This window comes from Schistocerca americana, chromosome 8, assembly GCF_021461395.2.
Source record: "Schistocerca americana isolate TAMUIC-IGC-003095 chromosome 8, iqSchAmer2.1, whole genome shotgun sequence".
Classification (NCBI taxonomy): Eukaryota; Metazoa; Arthropoda; class Insecta; order Orthoptera; family Acrididae; genus Schistocerca; species Schistocerca americana.
This window is the reverse complement of record NC_060126.1, coordinates 389,374,413-389,393,786: the sequence shown is the minus strand read 5'-3', so window position 1 is coordinate 389,393,786 and position 19,374 is coordinate 389,374,413. Positions and strand designations below refer to the sequence as shown.

The window sequence follows — 19,374 nt, the reverse complement described above, 5'->3', positions numbered from 1 at the left end:
AATTCGATTACACTGCATATCCCTTGTTTTACTTCTGTTGATTTTAATCTTGTAATCTCTTTTCAATACATTATCCATTCCGTTCAACTTCTCTTCCGTGTCCTCAGCCGTCTCTATCAGAATTACATGGCCATTGGCAAAGACAAATTTTTCATTTATTCTCCGTGCGCTTTAATCCCCTTCGCAAATTTCTCCTTGTTTTCTTGCACAGCTTACTTAATTTATAGATATAATAAAAAATTAGGTAAAACCAATCTTTGAGAAAATCGCCAAACAGAGAAATTCCCAGACGACTGGAAGATAGGCTTGATACATCCAGTGAAAAAGAAAGCAATAAACAAGACCTCAACAACTACAGAAGAATTTGTTTGCTATCCAGTTGCATACAAAATATTTTCCATGATTTTACTAAACAGGGTGGAAACAACACTGGACAGTCATTTAGGTGAATATCAAATTGTCTTTATGAAGGGCAAGTCATGTTTTGAGCAAATATCTAATCTGAAGTCAAATATCCGTCACAGATTACTGAAAGATTTGTGGTAATGATTCTTGATTTCAAAAAGGCCTTTGATTTCGCAGACAGAAAAATTATAGATAAAATAATAAGAGAAACTGGTGTACAGTCTAAACTACCAAACCTAATTTGTGAAACACTTACAGGCACAGTATCTAAGGTGAAATTTATGGGAGAAATATCTCAGCGTTTCGAAATAAACACAGGTGTATGGCAAGGTTATAGCCTATAACCAATTATTTTTAATTGGGTTCTAGAAAAAATAGTGGGATTTGGAATGAAAAAATGAATGAATAAAAGATTTCACACATAAGATTGTTAAGAGGAAAGAAAATATTGGACTAAATTGTCTCGCATTTGAGTATGACTTTGCTATACTTTCTGAAAATGTGACATCCACCGCAACACAAATTAATCTTTTAGAAAAAATGGCTTAAGATTGTCTGCAGAGAAAACCAATTTTTTACGAACATTAAAAATGCACTGAAATTTCCGAAAACAGACAGTGCTCAAACTGAAAATGTTAAACAATATAAATAGGTTGGTGAGATAACCCAAGAAAATTGTCTGGAAAAACCTGCTAAAAGGAAATGATATGTAAGATGGGAAGGGCATATGGTATAACCAAAGACTTTTGTAGCAGAAACTGCCTGTCAAAAAATGTAGAAATGAGGCATTACAACACAGTAGTGAAGCCACAATATCTATGTGCAAGTGAATGTCTATTATTAGACTATAATTTAGATAAATTAGAAAGGCGAATCATTAGGAATATATTATGCCCACGAAAAACTACGAAAGTTTGGTAATCACGAAGTAATGGTGAAATTTATCAAAACACAGAAAACATATCAGAAGTAATGAGAAGAAGAAGACGTATTTTTCGGACATTTATAGCGAATGGAAGACAACAGATTAACCAAAAAGATCTTCAAATATTTGTGGGATTAGATGTCGAGAACAAGTTAGATCCCTGAAGTAAAACAGAATTTACAAACAAAACAATATCAACTCTGAAGAAACAACTGGCAGAGAAGTGTTTAGGGGAAAAACCGATATAAAGCGGTCAAAAGACAGGAAAAAAAACGTAATGAACAAACGAAGGAGTACTGGAAGAAAAGAAGTGAACAACGAATAAGGAATCGAAATTGGCACGTGGTCCTTAGCTGGACCATACGAGAAACAGAAAAATTCGTGTCATTACTTTGTAACTATGACTCATTAAACGTGTGGAATTAGATTGGTTGGTTGGTTAATTCGGGGGATGTGACCAAACATTGAGGTCATCGCTCCCATCGGATTAGGGAAGGATGGGGAAGAAAGTCGGCCGTGCCCTTTCAAAGGAACCATCCCGGCATTTGCCTGAAGCGATTTAGGGAAATCACGGAAAACCTATATCAAGATGGCCGGACGCGGGATTGAACCGTCGTCCTCCCGAATGCGAGTCCAGTGTGCTAACCACTGCGCCAGCTGGCCCGGTTGGAATTAGAATTTTAACATTCTTCTTAAGTCTGGAGGTATTTCTGTTGTCAGGTGTATCTTGTCTGCAAGGTGGAATTGTTCACGGCGAAAAAAAAAATTCACAAGATGTCAGATCAGGTGAATTGGACGCCCGAGGAAGCACTCGCAGTGTTCTGCTTGCTGATAGTCTACAGTTCGCTTTGCATTGTAAGCTACTGCGCTGCCGCTGGCGCCAGCCAGACCGGCTGACTTCTCGTAATTCAAGCTTGAAGAGGCAACTCTTAGGATCTGTGAAGTATATACACCACGGAGCAGTCACTGATAGCCGAGTATCACGAACAGTGTCTCCCACCCTTTGTGAGACCACGTCAAACACTACCCCCTAACGAAGATTAGCGCTTTAGATAAACATAAATTAACACACCTGTTCTCAAAGTGAGAAACATAATGTTTCATTAACACTGAAATAAATAAAACTTACTTTCTGGAGGTGCGTAATCATGACGATAACACGACGTTGTGCTCACTGCTGAGCGTTGTGACCCGCATGAACCAAGCGTCGCTGTCCTGGATGGTTAGCAGCTGCTCTTAGAGCCTCCAGAAGAGGTAAACCGGAGATCTTGATATGATCTATCGATCTGCTCGCTGCTCTCCCCTCGTTCTCACGCCCTGATCTTTCCTTCCATCATTATTTCCCTACATTTTTCCATCTCTTCTTACAATATGGGCAAAGAACTGGAGAATTTTTCGGTTGGCACGAGAAGAAAAGTGTCTGGAGATAGTGAGTTGCTCAATAATGGACACATTGGTTGTTCTTTGAATTCCTTTTATGCGCAGCATCCTGCGCCAGCACTAATACGTTGCTTGTTTCTGGCCTTAAGGGTCCATGTTTCAAACCGTGAAAGAAGACAGAAACTATTTTCAGTTTGATATATTGTACTGTCCAAGAAATTGTACCTTCGCTCCATGTTATCGATTTTAAAATATTCCTTTCCTCACTGAAAAAGGTGTTAGAATCCCAGAATTTACTTGTCAGTTTCTAACATTCTGCGTGGTGTCTGTTTGTTCTATATCGTGTCTCCCTACCACTTTCGCGCAACGACGCTCTGAGCGTGTTTTTTAGGGAATTGACTAGTTTGAACCTGGGACCTGTTGCTGGTAAGGAGACGCCAGACCAAACATGACATGTAGAATTCGGAAGAGTTCAGTGAGACTAGCGATGATATAACCAAATACTTAATGATTTCAGCGTCAGCTCCACTGCACTCCCTGTAAAAGAATCTTAATACTAACTAAATTTAGTGGAAGGAGTTCAAGGCTTTCCTATTTTTAGTTAGCTGGTAAAATAACGTCGAAAAAGCAGTTAAGTTTACCATTGGAAATTTTATTCTACTCACAAAACATCTTTTATAAATTGTACTAATGATAAAAGGAAATGTTTTAATATAGGATGGTAAAAACCAATTGTGTTCAACAAAAATGTGAACGAATATTCCCTGAATGGGTTTCCAAGTTCTACAATGGATCGAAGGATGACCTATGCCATATCACATCTATAATCTAGGTTTAAATTAAGTTTCACAAGAGAGAAAACTATCAAAATGGTCTACAGTGACCCTCAATTATCTTTAATTACTTATCTAACTTGTCGTAAATTACAATGGCTGATGTGGCTTCTCAATAACTATATAACAGAAAAATCATCGCGTTTCAGATTTTTACTTCAAGTGGCAAATGTGAACAACGTGAGCTTTAATTGACGATCGACACTAGTATTACGCAAAAAGGGGGTGTAACAGATGATACTTCTGCAGTTCTGAGTGAAGCTTTATGCGCTGTTATGCGGCATCGCGTGCGTTCATTACCTTGTCGGTGTTCGTCAGGGGGCGGCGGATAGCACAGCTCCGCTCATCTCACCGTCTCGGAAGCAACTCGATGTCCTAACTTCTCCTTACTACAATTTACCGAAGTTGGTTTAAAAAAACTATCTGGCTGTGTTTTCATGTGACCAGTCAGGGTCTCAATGTTAACCTTGAGCTCCACCTACAAAAATTCTGTGTATCCAATGAGAAACGTTATACTTTTCGTGGTGGGGCAACGTTTTTAAAGTTTGCAACGTAACAGAGACGCGAAAAAGTCTCACGCTAAAACTTGCAGCTGGTGTGGTCCTTTTAGCGTTATCGTAAGATCTATACCGTTCATCTGGAGGGCTCTAGCTTTTAACATGGGCTGGGGGGGGGGGGGGGGTGATCCTAACGTAACAGAGACGCGAAAAAGTCTCACGCTAAAAATTGCGGGAGGTGTGGTCCTAGCGGTTAGCTGGCGACGTGGGTGTCCGTCCGTCCCTTATCGTAGGGCCTTCCAGCTTAACACGGTTCTGCTCTCGGCTTCCGTTCTCGTTTCTCCCCTCGGAGCTGCGTCTGTCTCACGGTGGGAAGGTATGACATGCATTTGGGCATTCTTGTGTTAGTCTGTGGTATTCCGTTTGCTCACTCGTTACTCGTATTACTTTGGTTAATTTAATGTCACGATTTATTCGGAGCTATGTGACATACTACTGGATTTGCTTATCATGTCAGGGTTTTCATGGAAGGTGTTGGGTTTGCCTGACACCTTACAAGTTTTCCAGTGGTCACCAGAATGTATTAATTCACTTTCACAATTAATACGTAAATCCGCTGAGAGATTCGTTCAGTAATGCGTACAGTTTCGTAGCCTTCCACAGTACTAGGATGGGGACATACTATATTTTGTACCGGGATTAGACACGCAAGAGCGTTCAAGTCTAGTGAGTTTTGGTCCGAAGGACGTGGGGGCCAGTAACTAGTTCACCTCTAGTAGCCCATCTACCACTGAATCTGTTACTTGGAAGCCGACGGACATTAACATTCCACACTGATAAACACGCAGATCAGGTAGAGTTTTCACTTGCAAATAAAGTTTAAAAAAAATAATGTGGTTGATCCGTCAGTACTGTATGGTGGGGCCGGCCGAAGTGGCCGTGCGGTTAAAGGCGCTGCAGTCTGGAACCGCAAGACCGCTACGGTCGCAGGTTCGAATCCTGCCTCGGGCATGGATGTTTGTAATGTCCTTAGGTTAGTTAGGTTTAACTAGTTCTAAGTTCTAGGGGACTAATGACCTCAGCAGTTGAGTCCCATAGTGCTCAGAGCCATTTGATCGACAATGCCGGACAAATATTGACAGAAAATCATTGCGAATGACGTACTTTAACGGTTGCGTGGGGACAGGTGTCAGCCCCAAACTGCTAATTTTCCAGTATAATATAAGGTGTTTCCAGATCCATATCCACGTAAAATATTTTGCTCTTCTACCTCCGAAGAGTGTATATCTTGAATGTTTGCCTGTACTTTATTATTACACCCTGTATTCTCCTCCGTACACTTTTACGTGTCCTCCGTCATGTAGGCAGTCCACAATTCAACCTCAAGGGTGTTTTTATGAGACGTCGACAAATTTTTACACCTAATCTGCTTCTCCGTAACCAAAGCAGAAGCAATTCGGAGTATCAGTCACGTCTGTTCCGAACAAGCGTTTCTGGTAACAACCATGAATAAACTTGAGTCTGGCAGTAGTTGCAGAAAATTTTCCAAGACATTCAACTGTCGAGTAGCGGAAGGTGGGGTAAAGTGGCTCCTCTAATGGAAATTGAATTTTCACCGAAACATGGTTACTGACAGAAGCTTGACACCTACACGTTTCGAATCTGCTTATTAAAAAGTAACATACCAAATATTTTTAAGCGAAAAAGAAAATATATATAGGAACTATATGCATTTTTGCTGAAAGCTTACGTAGTGGCCACTTTTCCCTACCTATAGGGGCAATTTGGCCAGTGCCTGCCCACTTCTCCGTATAGATTATTAGTACATGTAAAAATGAGGTGGTATATTGTTTCGCTCTGCCAGCTAGAATACTTGTCGGTGTAGGTCATTCACTGTAAATCCCTAAAATCGCTTTTCCATTTCAAAAATAGAATAAAGGATTTTTTGTTCATGTTCTTCATTGAATATACACCTTAACCTTCCCATAATGTTTTTACCGCCTAAAGCATCTCTATTTATTTCCAATAACTCTTTTTTTTTCAACTTGTTACGTTGCACATTACATTGCCTCCCTCCTGTAAAAAAAAAAAAAAAAAAAAAAAAAAAAAAAAAAAAAAAAAAAAAAAAAAAGGCAACTTGTAACTCTTCGGCGCTAGAATCACATTTTTCATCGCAACAACATACCTAATTCGTTGATCTGATTTCAGAACATATTTTCTAGTCATGTTCGCGCCCTGTTTTCTGAAACAATACCAAGCGGCTACAGCAAGCCGTTTTCAATCTGATGTTCGTATTACGCCAAATAGAGCAGATATTGTTTTGAATGTCATTAATAAATCAATTCAAAATCATCACAAAAGAACAGAATGATGAATGATAGCTTTGTATAAAAAAGGATTTATCAGTCAGTGTGTAGTATAATGCGTGATGTTTACAGATAACTAACTCTTTTTGGGGGGAAACACATTAAAAATGAGCTGTGGGAAAAAATGGCCAAGGTGGACAGTTTTCTCAGTGAATAGTGCGACAACTTTTACCGATCGGACGCCACGTCGGCATTAGTGGTTTACAGGAGAAACTATCAAATCAAAACACGCGATAAGGAACTACACTTGTAAGCCAAAAGAACTTGTTTTAAGACTGATACTGTAAAGAAGTATTACTTTACGAATAAGTGAGATAACAAGAATAAAATAAGTGATATCCCTTACGTCAGACGACTGAAACTCGGAGACGCTTTTACTAAAAATTAACGGTAAAAACTTCCCCTGTCAAACTTAGAACTACTACGAGTGTACCGTGAATATCAGGAATCCGGTAAAACATCAAATCTCCGACAACGCTGCGGCCGGAAAAAGATCCTGCAACATTGAGACCAACGACGACTGAAGAGAATCGTTCACCGTGACAGAAGTGCAACGCTTCCGAAAATAGCTGACAGCACCAGTATTCAGGGCAAAAAATATGCAATGGCAACCTCTCCTGCGCGCGTGATGTCTTTTTGTACTCGTCTATAGCTAGTAGTCTGCTGGTACCGGCGGAGGTTCGAATCCTCCCTCGGGCATGTGTGTGTGTGTGTGTGTGTGTGTGTGTGTGTGTGTGTGTGTGTGTGTGTGTGTGTTTGTCCTTAGGATAATTTAGGTTAAGTGGTGTGTAAGCTTAGGGACTGATGACCTTAGCAGTTAAGTCCCTTAAGATTTCACACACATTTGAACATTTAGAAGTCTGTGCCGATGTGGATGTCCGCGTATGGATTTGCGAGCATCCACAGTAACAATCTCTTTGTAGTTTAAAGTCAGTCGATATTACGATTTCCGTTTATTGTTGCATTGCAAGCAGTCGATGATGATAATAATGATTATTATTATTATTGCAGTCATTATTACCCATTCGGGTCGGAATCTCGCGATATTGGCTTGAATGCACAGTGTTCTGGAGACAATAGATCCGTTATTGAGCTTTGCAAGCTCTAGAGATTCCGAGATTGCGATCTCCCCGATTTTCCGCACAATTAAATCAACATCCTGCTTCCATCGTCCCAACAGTAGCCTTACATCTGAGTCATACCTGTTTCGTTCGCATTAATACTGGTCGGGCATTTACAGAAAGCTGCCACAGAGGCTGAACTAGGACATTACATTCTTTGACATCGTCGCTTTTGTATGCGAATCGCATAGGACATAAATTGCGTTCGTTATAAAATCAGTGATTATATAAAAATTTCTCTTATAACATGTACAAACTACACAGATTACACTGAAATCTGATGGTCATTAACGTGATTTAGCTTTATAAAATGTCATGATAGGCCTCTACGTCGTAGTATTTGGAATCTACACTGAAGCGCCAAAGAAACTGGTTTAGGCGTGTCTATTCAAACACAGAGACATGTAAACAGGCAGAAAACGGCATTGCGGTCGGCAACGCCTATATAACACAAGTGTCTGACGCAGTTGTTAGATCGGTTACTGTTGTACGATAACAGGTTATTAACATTTAAGTGAGTTTGAATGTGGTATTGTAGTAGGCGCAAGACCGATGGGACACAGCATTTCCGAGGTAGTGATGAAACGGGGATTTTCCCGTACGACCATTTCACGAGTGTACCGTGAATATCAGGAATCCGGTAAAACATCAAAATAAATGGTTCAAATGGCTCTGAGCACTATGGGACTCAACTTCTGAGGTCATTAGTCCCCTAGAACTTAGAACTAGTTAAACCTAACTAACCTAAGGACATCACACACATCCATGCCCGAGGCAAGATTCGAACCTGCGACCGTAGCGGTCTCGCGGTTCCAGGCTGCAGCGCCTAGAACCGCACGGCCACTTCGGCCGGCGGTAAAACATCAAATCTCCGATATAGCTGCGGGCGGAAAAAGATCCTGCAACATCGAGACCAACGACGACTGAAGAGAATCGTTCAACGTGACAAAAGTGCAACTCTTCCGATAATTGCTGCAGATTTAAATGCTAGGCCATCAACAAGTGTTAGCGTGTGAAGCATTCAACGGATCATCATCGATATGGGATTCGGAGCCGAAGGCCCACTCTTGTACCTTTGATGACTGCACGACACAAAGCTTTACGCCTCGCCTGGGCCCGTCAACTCTGACATTGGACTGTTGATGACTGGAAACATGTTGCCTGGCCGGACGAGTCTTGTTTCAAATTGCTTCGAGCGGATGGACGTGTACCGGTACGGAGACAACCTCATGAATCCATGGACCCTGTACGTCAGCAGGGAACTGTTCAAGCTGATCGAGGCTCTGTGGAGTGTGTGCAATTGGAGTGATATGGGATCCAATACGTCTAGATACGACTCTGACAGGTGACATGTACATAAGCATCCTGCCTGATCACCTGCATCCATTCCTGTCCATTATACATTCCGATGGTCTCGGACAATTGCAGCAGGAGAATGCGACACCCCATTGCTACAGGGTGGCTCCAGAAACACTCTTCCGAGTTTAAACACTTTCGCTATCCACCAAACTCCCCAGACTTGAACGCTATTGAGCATATCTGGGATGTCTTGCAACGTGCTGTTCAGAAGAGATCTTCACCCCCTCGTACTCTTACGGACTTATGGACAGCCCTACAGGATTCATTGTTGTCAGTTGCCTCCAGCACTACTTCAGACATTCGTCCAGTCCATGCCACATCGTGTTGCGCCACTTGTGGGTGCTCGTGGGGGCCCTAAACGATATTAGGCAGGTGTACCAGTTTCTTTGGCTCTTCAGTGTATACACTCCTGGAAATTGAAATAAGAACACCGTGAATTCATTGTCCCAGGAAGGGGAAACTTTATTGACACATTCCTGGGGTCAGATACATCACATGATCACACTGACAGAACCACAGGCACATAGACACAGGCAACAGAGCATGCACAATGTCGGCACTAGTACAGTGTATATCCACCTTTCGCAGCAATGCAGGCTGCTATTCTCCCATGGAGGCGATCGTAAAGATGCTGGATGTAGTCCTGTGGAACGGCTTGCCATGCCATTTCCACCTGACGCCTCAGTTGGACCAGCGTTCGTGCTGGACGTGCAGACCGCGTGAGACGACGCTTCATCCAGTCCCAAACATGCTCAATGGGGGACAGATCCGGAGATCTTGCTGGCCAGGGTAGTTGACTTACACCTTCTAGAGCACGTTGGGTGGCACGGGATACATGCGGACGTGCATTGTCCTGTTGGAACAGCAAGTTCCCTTGCCGGTCTAGGAATGGTAGAACGATGGGTTCGATGACGGTTTGGATGTACCGTGCACTATTCAGTGTCCCCTCGACGATCACCAGTGGTGTACGGCCAGTGTAGGAGATCGCTCCCCACACCATGATGCCGGGTGTTGGCCCTGTGTGCCTCGGTCGTATGCAGTCCTGATTGTGGCGCTCACCTGCACGGCGCCAAACACGCATACGACCATCATTGGCACCAAGGCAGAAGCGACTCTCATCGCTGAAGACGACACGTCTCCATTCGTCCCTCCATTCACGCCTGTCGCGACACCACTGGAGGCGGGCTGCACGATGTTGGGGCGTGAGCGGAAGACGGCCTAACGGTGTGCGGGACCGTAGCCCAGCTTCATGGAGACGGTTGCGAATGGTCCTCGCCGATACCCCAGGAGCAACAGTGTCCCTAATTTGCTGGGAAGTGGCGGTGCGGTCCCCTACGGCACTGCGTAGGATCCTACGGTCTTGGCGTGCATCCGTGCGTCGCTGCGGTCCGGTCCCAGGTCGACGGGCACGTGCACCTTCCGCCGACCACTGGCGACAACATCGATGTACTGTGGAGACCTCACGCCCCACGTGTTGAGCAATTCGGCGGTACATCCACCCGGCCTCCCACATGCCCACTATACACCCTCGCTCAAAGTCCGTCAACTGCACATACGGTTCCCGTCCACGCTGTCGCGGCATGCTACCAGTGTTAAAGACTGCGATGGAGCTCCGTATGCCACGGCAAACTGGCTGACACTGACGGCGGCGGTGCACAAATGCTGCGCAGGTAGCGCCATTCGACGGCCAACACCGCGGTTCCTGGTGTGTCCGCTGTGCCGTGCGTGTGATCATTGCTTGTACAGCCCTCTCGCAGTATCCGGAGCAAGTATGGTGGGTCTGACACACCGGTGTCAATGTGTTCTTTTTTCCATTTCCAGGAGTGTATTAGGAGATAGGACTTTGGCAGACAGAAATTCCGGCTAGACTCAAGCCTATCGCCAGAGCTCTAGCGTACCGAGTGAGCTACAGTGGTTTACAAGACTTTAATATCCGCGTATGCAGATAAAAGACTCCTGTAGATAATGGGGGGGGGGGGGGGCGGATATGGATCCTACAGCTGCGGTGCGATTAGGATTTTTCTTATCGGCACAAATCTCTATCTGTTGTACTCTGAGGTACAAGTAGCATTGCAAGAATACGAGAATGAAGGTGGAAGCCAGATATAATACCCATCGCAAGATCACTGGTAGCACGTGGGGCTCCCGTCCACAAATCCTGCAAACGACGGCCTTAGTAACATGTTATAATGCTGCATAGCAACTATGCCCGGTCTGGTACAAATCTAACCAAGAAAACATTGGCGATAAGACGCTAAACGAAACGTGCAGGCTTATTACAGGTTCTCAGAACGAATATTTCACTCTGCAGCAGTGTGAGCGCTGATACGAAACTTCCTGGCAACTTTAGACTCTGCTGGACCGAGACTCGGAAGTCGGAGTGCTAGTCCTGCAACTTTCGCAGGAGAACTTCTATGAAATTTGGAAGGTAGTAGGAGTTAAGGCAGTGGCAAAATTACAGCTGCGAGGAGGGGTCAAGAGTCGTGTTTCGGTAGCTCATTTGGTTGCCGGCACGGTAGCTCAGTGTGTTCGCCCTGTGTCATGTGACGTCCGCCCAGACCAAACAACGAGAACAATGACGAAAAATAGACGTTAGTGCCCACGAGTGACAAAGGTCTCGAGTACACAGTTTTAATATGCTTGGAAGTTTCTTATAATGGGTCAGCTCGCGGGCATAATGCTACCAGATATTAGTCGGGAAGTAGCTGCCAACGCGGAGAGAACAAATCAGGCCCATCGGGGAAAGTCATCCATTACAATGGCACGTTCCAGGAGCCTCCAGATTGAGATCCGGAAGACGTTTCTTAGAGACCACTTCAGGCTCACTAACAGCAGCAGCTACAGCAAGGAAACAACTGTGAATTTATCTCTCTTCAGGTACCCTTTGCACTTGGTAAGCAGCAGTAAGGTTCTGCGCTTTCACCATAGACGGGTCAATCGAACCTGACCAGCCACCGCGTATATAAAAGTATTCATATACCTATTAGTAGACATCAATATGGATTGCGTCCACCCTTGGCCTTTATGACGGCTTGAACAGTGCTGGGGATGGTTTCAATGAGGTGTCTCAAGGTCTATGGAGGAATTGTAAGTAGGCTGTTTACGTTTTTATCTTGTTAACGCCACGTAGCGCTCTGTATGAAAATCACTGATTGTGCTGTGTGCAATTTGTGGCTGGTTGGCATTGTTGGAATATTCGCTATTGTAGTGTTGGGCAGTTGGATGTGAACAGCGCGTAGCGTTGCGCAGTTGGAGGTGAGCAGCCAGCAGTGGTGGATGTGGGGAGAGAGATGGCAGAATTTTGAGAGCGGACGATCTGGACGTGTGTCCATCAGAAAGAGTAAATTTGTAATACTGGATATCATGAACTGATATACATATATGATGTCTTTTGAACATTATTAAGGTAAATACATTGTTTGTTCTCTATCAAAATCTTTCATTTGCTAACTATGCCTATCAGTAATTAGTGCCTTCAGTGGTTAGAATCTTTTATTTAGCTGGCAGTATTGGCGCTGTATTGCAGTAGTTTGAATAACGAAGATTTTTGTGAGGTAAGTGATTCAAGTAAGGTATAGGTTATTGTTAGTCAGGGCCATTCTTTTGTAGGGATTATTGAAAGTCAGATTGCGTTGCGTTAAAGAAAATATTGTGCATCAGTTTAGTGATGATCAGAATAAGTAAAGAGAGAAATTTCTGAGTACGTTCAGTTTTGCTCAACTGTTTGAAAATCAAATAACGTAGAGGTTTTCCAGCACTGTCATTTACAAATTTTTCTAAGGGGATGTTTCAGAATGCCAACCCATATTTCCACAAGACCCGGAACCAGAGAGGTAGTGATGTTGGATACTGGGGTCTGTAGCGAAGTCTATGTTCTAACGCATCCTAAAGGTGATCCACGGGGTTCATTTAAGGACTCTGGGCAGGCCAGTCCATTTTAAGGTTGTTGTTTACCCAAAACCATTGTCTCACAGATGCTGCTTCGCCGGCCAAAGTGGCCGTGCGGTTAAAGGCGCTGCAGTCTGGAACCGCAAGACCGCTACGGTCGCAGGTTCGAATCCTGCCTCGGGCATGGATGTTTGTGATGTCCTTAGGTTAGTTAGGTTTAACTAGTTCTAAGTTCTAGGGGACTAATGACCTCAGCAGTTGAGTCCCATAGTGCTCAGAGCCATTTGAACCATTTTGATGCTGCTTCACAACAGCTGCACTGTCATGCTGATATCATCACTCATCGGCTCCGAACTGTTCCTATGGTATACGCAATACACGATGCTGTGAAACGTGTTCATACGTTTTGGCATTTAGCGTTTTCTTAAGGGCAATAAGGAGACCACACCCTAACCACAAAAAACAGCCTCACATAGTAACTGTTGGCGTTACACATGATGGCAGGTAAGTTCTCCAGGCATTCGTCAAAGCCGGCCGCTGTGGGCGACTGGTTCTCTGCTGTTACGGTCGCAGGTTCGAATCCTGCCTCGGGCATGGATGTGTGTGATGTCCTTAGGTTAGTTAGGTTTAAGTAGTCTAGGGGACTGATGACCTCAGATGTTAAGTGTCATAGTGCTTAGAGCAATTTGAACCATTCGTCAAATCCAAACCATTCTACTCGTTTACCACAAGGTATGGCACGATACATCACTCCAAATCACTGTCCACTGTCCAGTGGCGTCTTTCTTCACACCACCTCAAGCGTCGCTCAGTACTGATTACAGAAATGTGTGGCTCACGAGGATTTTCTTCACAACTGTGCCCCATTTTTCTAACCTTGCCACGCAGAGTCATTGTGCTAGCAGGACCGTTAGTAGCACATTGAAATTCACGAGTTATCCCTTCCGCTGATTTCATGCTATTTCTTACACCCACCCTCTGCACCTCTCAACGATTCCTTTCCGCTAGTACACAAGGCCTACTTGGCCTTGCTTTAGCTGTGGTTGTTCCTTTTCGCATTCCCACTTCAGAATCACATCACCAACCGTCTGCTCAGGCACTTTTAGATGGATTGAATTGTCTCATGAACTCGCTAGTCAGGTGACATTCAATGACCAATCCACCTTCGAAGCCACTACCTCTGCTGTCTGACTCATTCTGCTGTTACTGCTCCTCTACTGACGACACAACACTCCGCCGCCTAATTTTACACCGGCGGTTCTGCCTCTCGTGGCATCTCGTGGTCAGTTCGGCATTATATAGGGGTGTCCGGATATTTTTGATCATTCGTTACATGACAGAAAGAGTAATGATCAAGCCATAAAATTGCAGCTCGTTGCTTTAGCACTCCGTCTTCAGGCCACGAGTGCCCTACCGGGACCATCCGACCGCCGTGTCATCCTCAGGGAGGATGCGCATTGGAGGGGCGTGGGGTCAGCACACCGCTCTCCCGGCCGTTATGATGGTATTCTTGACCGAAGCCGCTACTATTCGGTCGAGTAGCTCCGCAATTGGCATCACGAGGCTGAGTGCACCCCGAAAAATGGCAACAGCGCATGGCGGCCTGGATGGTCACCCATCCAAGTGCCGACCACGCCCGACAGCGCTTAACTTCGGTGATCTCACGGGAACTGGTGTAACCACTGTGGCAAGGCCGTTGCCTAACTCGTTGCTTTAACTCTCTATAAAACAACTCCACAGAAAGAGTAACGTTTATTTCGTTTACCTACCCAAATAAGTACTCCTTTCTGTTACTATATATGAAGGTAGTATCTGTCCCCATCATTGGGGACATGTTGAAAATGTGTGCCCCCAACCGGTTCTCGAACCCGGGATCTCCTGCTTACATGGCAGACGCTCTATCCATCTGAGCCATCGAGGGCACACAGGATAGTGCGCCTGCAGGGACTTATCCCTTGTATGCTCAATGGTATCTGTTCTTTCGGGAACAGATACTACCTTCACATATAGTTGAAATATGGCTACCCGGCCATTGGGCCATTGACGCACACGCTATGCCCCAACTCGTACGGGACTTGGTAGATTATCTGCCACGAGTGTGATGGGCAAACATCTATTAGGCGCATTACGAATGTAGTGGTGTGAACATGTTGGGAATGTGGGTCTCGCGGGGAGCGTGCAAGGGGTAAGTCCCTGGAGGCGCACTATCCTCTGTGTTGGCTCAGATGGATAGAGCGTCAGCCATGTAAGCAGGAGATCCCGGGTTCGAGTCCCGGTCGGGGCACTCATTTTCAACATGTCCACAATGATGTATATCAACGCCTGTTTGCAGCTAGGGTGTCGATTTAATTATCATTGCATTCCTTGTTACTGTTTTGTAATTTCAAATGGCTTTGAGCACTATGGGACTCAACTGCTGAGGTCATTAGTCCCCTAGAACTTAGAACTAGTTAAATCTAACTAAGCTAAGGACATCACAAACATCCATGCCCCAGGCAGGATTCGAACCTGCGACCGTAGCGGTCTTGCGGTTCCAGACTGCAGCGCCTTTAACCGCACGGCCACTTCGGCCGGCTGTAAATCACAGAGGAAAACACTTTATCTAAAGCACCCTTTGCATGCTCCGCCAGCAACAGACAGTACATGTCAAAGGGCAACAGTACTAATATGATCCATTTTCTGTCTTATTCCATTCGCGTACTGAGAGACGGAAAAGTGACGGCCTCTGCGTTCCTGTGCGTGCCCTAATCTCTGTGACTGCAGCATACCGCTAGATTGCCTTCTCCTGAAATGAGTAAGATGATTGAATAAGTTGCTTTCCTAGAATGCCGGAAATATTTCTATACTGACTAGGATCAATATTTGAGAACCTACAACGCCCAAGTTCGTATGAAACTACGTCATTCCCAAACAGGGCAAATTCCTGTTTTCCGAGACTCTTCCGTGCGATAAGATACCATTGACAACCATCCTAAAAAAAAAACTGCAGTCCCTGCTGTACAGACGTTTTCCTAAAACCCATCGATGTGAGTGAAGTTTCTGTTTTCTAGTAAAACTTGCTCAAAACAGAATCACAGAGAAATAAAATAATTTTCCAAACTGGAGAAGTTTCCAGATTACACAAAACACGCTAAGCTATTCAAATCTGTCAAAGTACCATGCACAAGTATATAAATTTGAAATTATGCACGTATTTGCGAAATTTTACTCATGTGCAGTAAATGTTCACTTACTGAAAGACTGTACTACAGAAAACTAGACTATTACACTAACTCACACATAATACAGCATGTCTGTGTGTTAACTGTAACTTTAAATTCATGTTTTGTTGCACATAAATATTATTCCTGTGTTTATTTCCTTTACATTTCACTTTTTTCGCCACATATCAAGAAGGGAAACCTGTTTGAACTTTCTGTTCAAAATTGTTTTTCCTATGCAATTTTTCGCACTATACGATAGTACTATGAATTGATAACATAACTGCGTCTAGTTGTTAAACATTTGTTGTGGAAAAATATTGGCAGCTTGAGCGTTTAATTCTTAAATGCGCATTTATGTATTATCTCTGTACAATTACACTATGTAATCGTAAGTATCCGGACACCTGGCTGAAAATGACTTACAAGTTCATGGCGAACTCCAGCGGTAATGCTGGAATTCAATATGGTATTGACTCACCCTTAGCCTTGATGACAGCTTCCACTCTCAAAGGCATACGTTCAGTCAGATTCTGGAAGGTTTCTTGGGGAATGGCAGCCCATTCTTCACGGAGTGCTGCACTTACAAGGGAACCTCCCCATCGCACCCCCCTTATAATTAGTTATAAGTTGGCACAGTGGATAGGCCTTGAAAAACTGAACACAGATCAATCGAGAAAACAGGTAGAAGTTGTGTGGAACTATGAAAAAAATAATCAAAATATACAAACCGAGTAGTCCATGCGCAAGATAGGCAACATCAAGGATGGTGTGAGCTCAGGAGCACCGTGGTCCCCTGGTTTGCGTGAGCAGCTGCGGAACGAGAGGTCCTTGGTTCAAGTCTTCCCTCTAGTGAAAAGTTTAATTTTTTATTTTCAGACAATTATCAAAGTTCAGGCACTCACACATAATCAACTTCGCTCTCCAAAATTCCAGGACATGTTCAGATTTGCTTGGACATATGCAGGGTTTGACGGTCTTCACACGGAAAAATTTGAAAAATTTAAAAACATATGGTTTGACAGGGCGTAGGGAAAACTGTGCGGCTGTGAAACTGTTGCATTCATTTGTTGCAGTTTATGTGACAAACTCATGTTTTCATCACTTTTTTGGGAGTGATTATCACATCCACAAGAAAACCTAAATCGGGCACATGCTGTCACCAGTGTCGTATAGAATATATCAGAAGTGTTTTCCTGTGGAGGAATCGGTTGACCTATGACCTTGCGATCAAATGTTTTTGGTTCCCATTCGAGAGGCACGTCCTTTCGTATACTAATCGTACGGTTTTGCGGTGCGGTCGCAAAACACAGACACTAAACTTATTCCAGTGAAAAGAGACGTCAATGAACGAACGGACAGATCATAACTTTGCGAAAATAAAGAAAGCAAACTTTTCACTCGATAGAAGACTTGAACCAAAGACCTCTCGTTCCGCAGCTGCTCACGCTAACCACGGGACCACGGCGCTCTTGAGCTCACACCAACCTTGATGTTGCCCATCTTGCGCATGGACTACTCAGTTTGTATATTTCGCTTATTTTCTTCATAGTTCCACACAACTTCTTCCTGTTTTCTCGATTGATCTGTGTTCAATTTTTCAAGGCCTATCCACTGTGCCAACTTATAACTAAATATGAGGGGGGTGCGATGGGGAGGCTCCCTTGTTAGTAGGGGTATCGATGTCGGTCGGTGAGGCCTGGCACGAAGTCGGGGTCGGCGTTTCAAAGCATCCAAAAGGTGTTCTATAGGATTCAGGTCACGACTCTATGCAGGCCAGTCCATTACAGGGATGTTATTGTCGTGTAACCACACCGCCACAGGCCGTGCATTATGAACAGGTGCTCGATCGTTTTGAAAGATGCAATCGCCATCCCCGAATTGCTCTTCAACAGTGGGAGGCAAGAATGTGCTAAAAACATCAATTTAGGCCTGTGCTGTGATAGTACCACGCGAAACAACACGACCACACCGTAACACCACCGCCTACGAATTTTACTGTTGGCACTACACACGCCGGCAGATGACGTTCACCGGGCATTCGCCATACCCACACCCTGCCATCTGGGCGCCACATTCTGTACCGTGACTCGTCACTCCACACAACGTTTTTCCACTGTTCAATCGTCCAATGTTTACGCTCCTTACACCAAGCTAGGCGACGTTTGGCATTTACCGCCGTGATGCGTGCCTTATGAGCAGCTGCTCAACCATGAAATCCAAGTTTTCTCACCTCCCGCCTAAGAGTCCTAGTACCTGCAGTGCATGATAGATGTCTGTCTATTGCACATTGCGACCTTCTTCAACTGTCGGCGGTCTCTGTCAGTGAGCAGACGAGATAGGCCTGTGCGATTTTCTGCTCTACGTGTCCCTTCACGTTTGCATTTCACTATCACATCGCAAACAGTGGACCTAAGGATGGTTAGGAGTGTGTAAATCTCCCGTACAGGCGTATGACGTAAGTGACACCCAATCACCTGGCCACGTTCGAAGCCCGTGAGTTCCGCCGAGCGCCCCATTCTGCTCTCTCACGATGTCTAATGACTACTGAGGTTGCTGATATGGAGTACCTGGCAGTAGGTGGCGGCACAATGCACTTAATATGAAAAACGTATGTTTTTGGGGGTGTTCGGATACTTATGATCACATAGTGTATGGATTCTGTGTAACCATCTGCTCTCGACGGCTAAACAGAATACGGAATCAGGAGGCCAAATAAAACAAACAAACAAACAAAAAAAGTTCCAACACACTGGGAGAATTTATGTGTGTAGCAAATTGCAGAATGGCGTTTATACATGCAGTAGCTTCTTCAGTCGTATAAATTTTTCTAGGAACATCATTTTTATCCTCTTCTTCTTCTTCTTCTTCTTCTTCTTCCTCCTTTGTTTCCTCATTATATTTTTTGTTAAAGATTTCTATTAGATCTCTTGCCGAAGTAAAAGTGTAGCGAGTTGACAAGAAGTCATCAGTTCGAATGTAGTCATCGGACTACATGAAATGTTCCGCATTTGATTTAATTCATAAACTGCTGTTGCATTTTCTTGAGGTTCAGTGAGTACAGAAGGGTCTCCTTCATCACCTGCAAATGCTTCATTGCGGAAGCACTTTGCGACACTTTTTCTTATTACCAAGCCAGTCCAGTTTACTGCATCCAGAGCTGCAACTGACCGTGCAATAATAAAAGTACTTTCGGATTCTTCAACACTGAGAGACTGCATCAATAATCTACTGTAATGGGACTTGAACGTGAAAATAATTCCCTGGTCCATGGGTGGGATGAGGTTAGTTAAACCTGGCGGGAATCAAGTCACATTCACGTCAGATAAATTGACTTTCAGGTGCATATTGATTATCTAGGAGAATAAGAACTCGGTGATTTCCTTTTCTTATTCTGGCA

At 44.2% G+C, this 19,374-nt stretch overlaps 1 protein-coding gene and 1 pseudogene across 1 annotated transcript in view; both read right to left on the bottom strand.

The window, feature by feature from the left end:
• The window catches only part of LOC124545041 (cytochrome P450 302a1, mitochondrial), a 220,302-nt gene that overhangs the window by 155,212 nt on the left and 45,716 nt on the right, over nucleotides 1-19,374 (bottom strand). The gene's annotated exons all lie outside the window — the stretch shown is intronic.
• On the bottom strand, nucleotides 14,358-14,475 carry LOC124546192 (annotated as a pseudogene).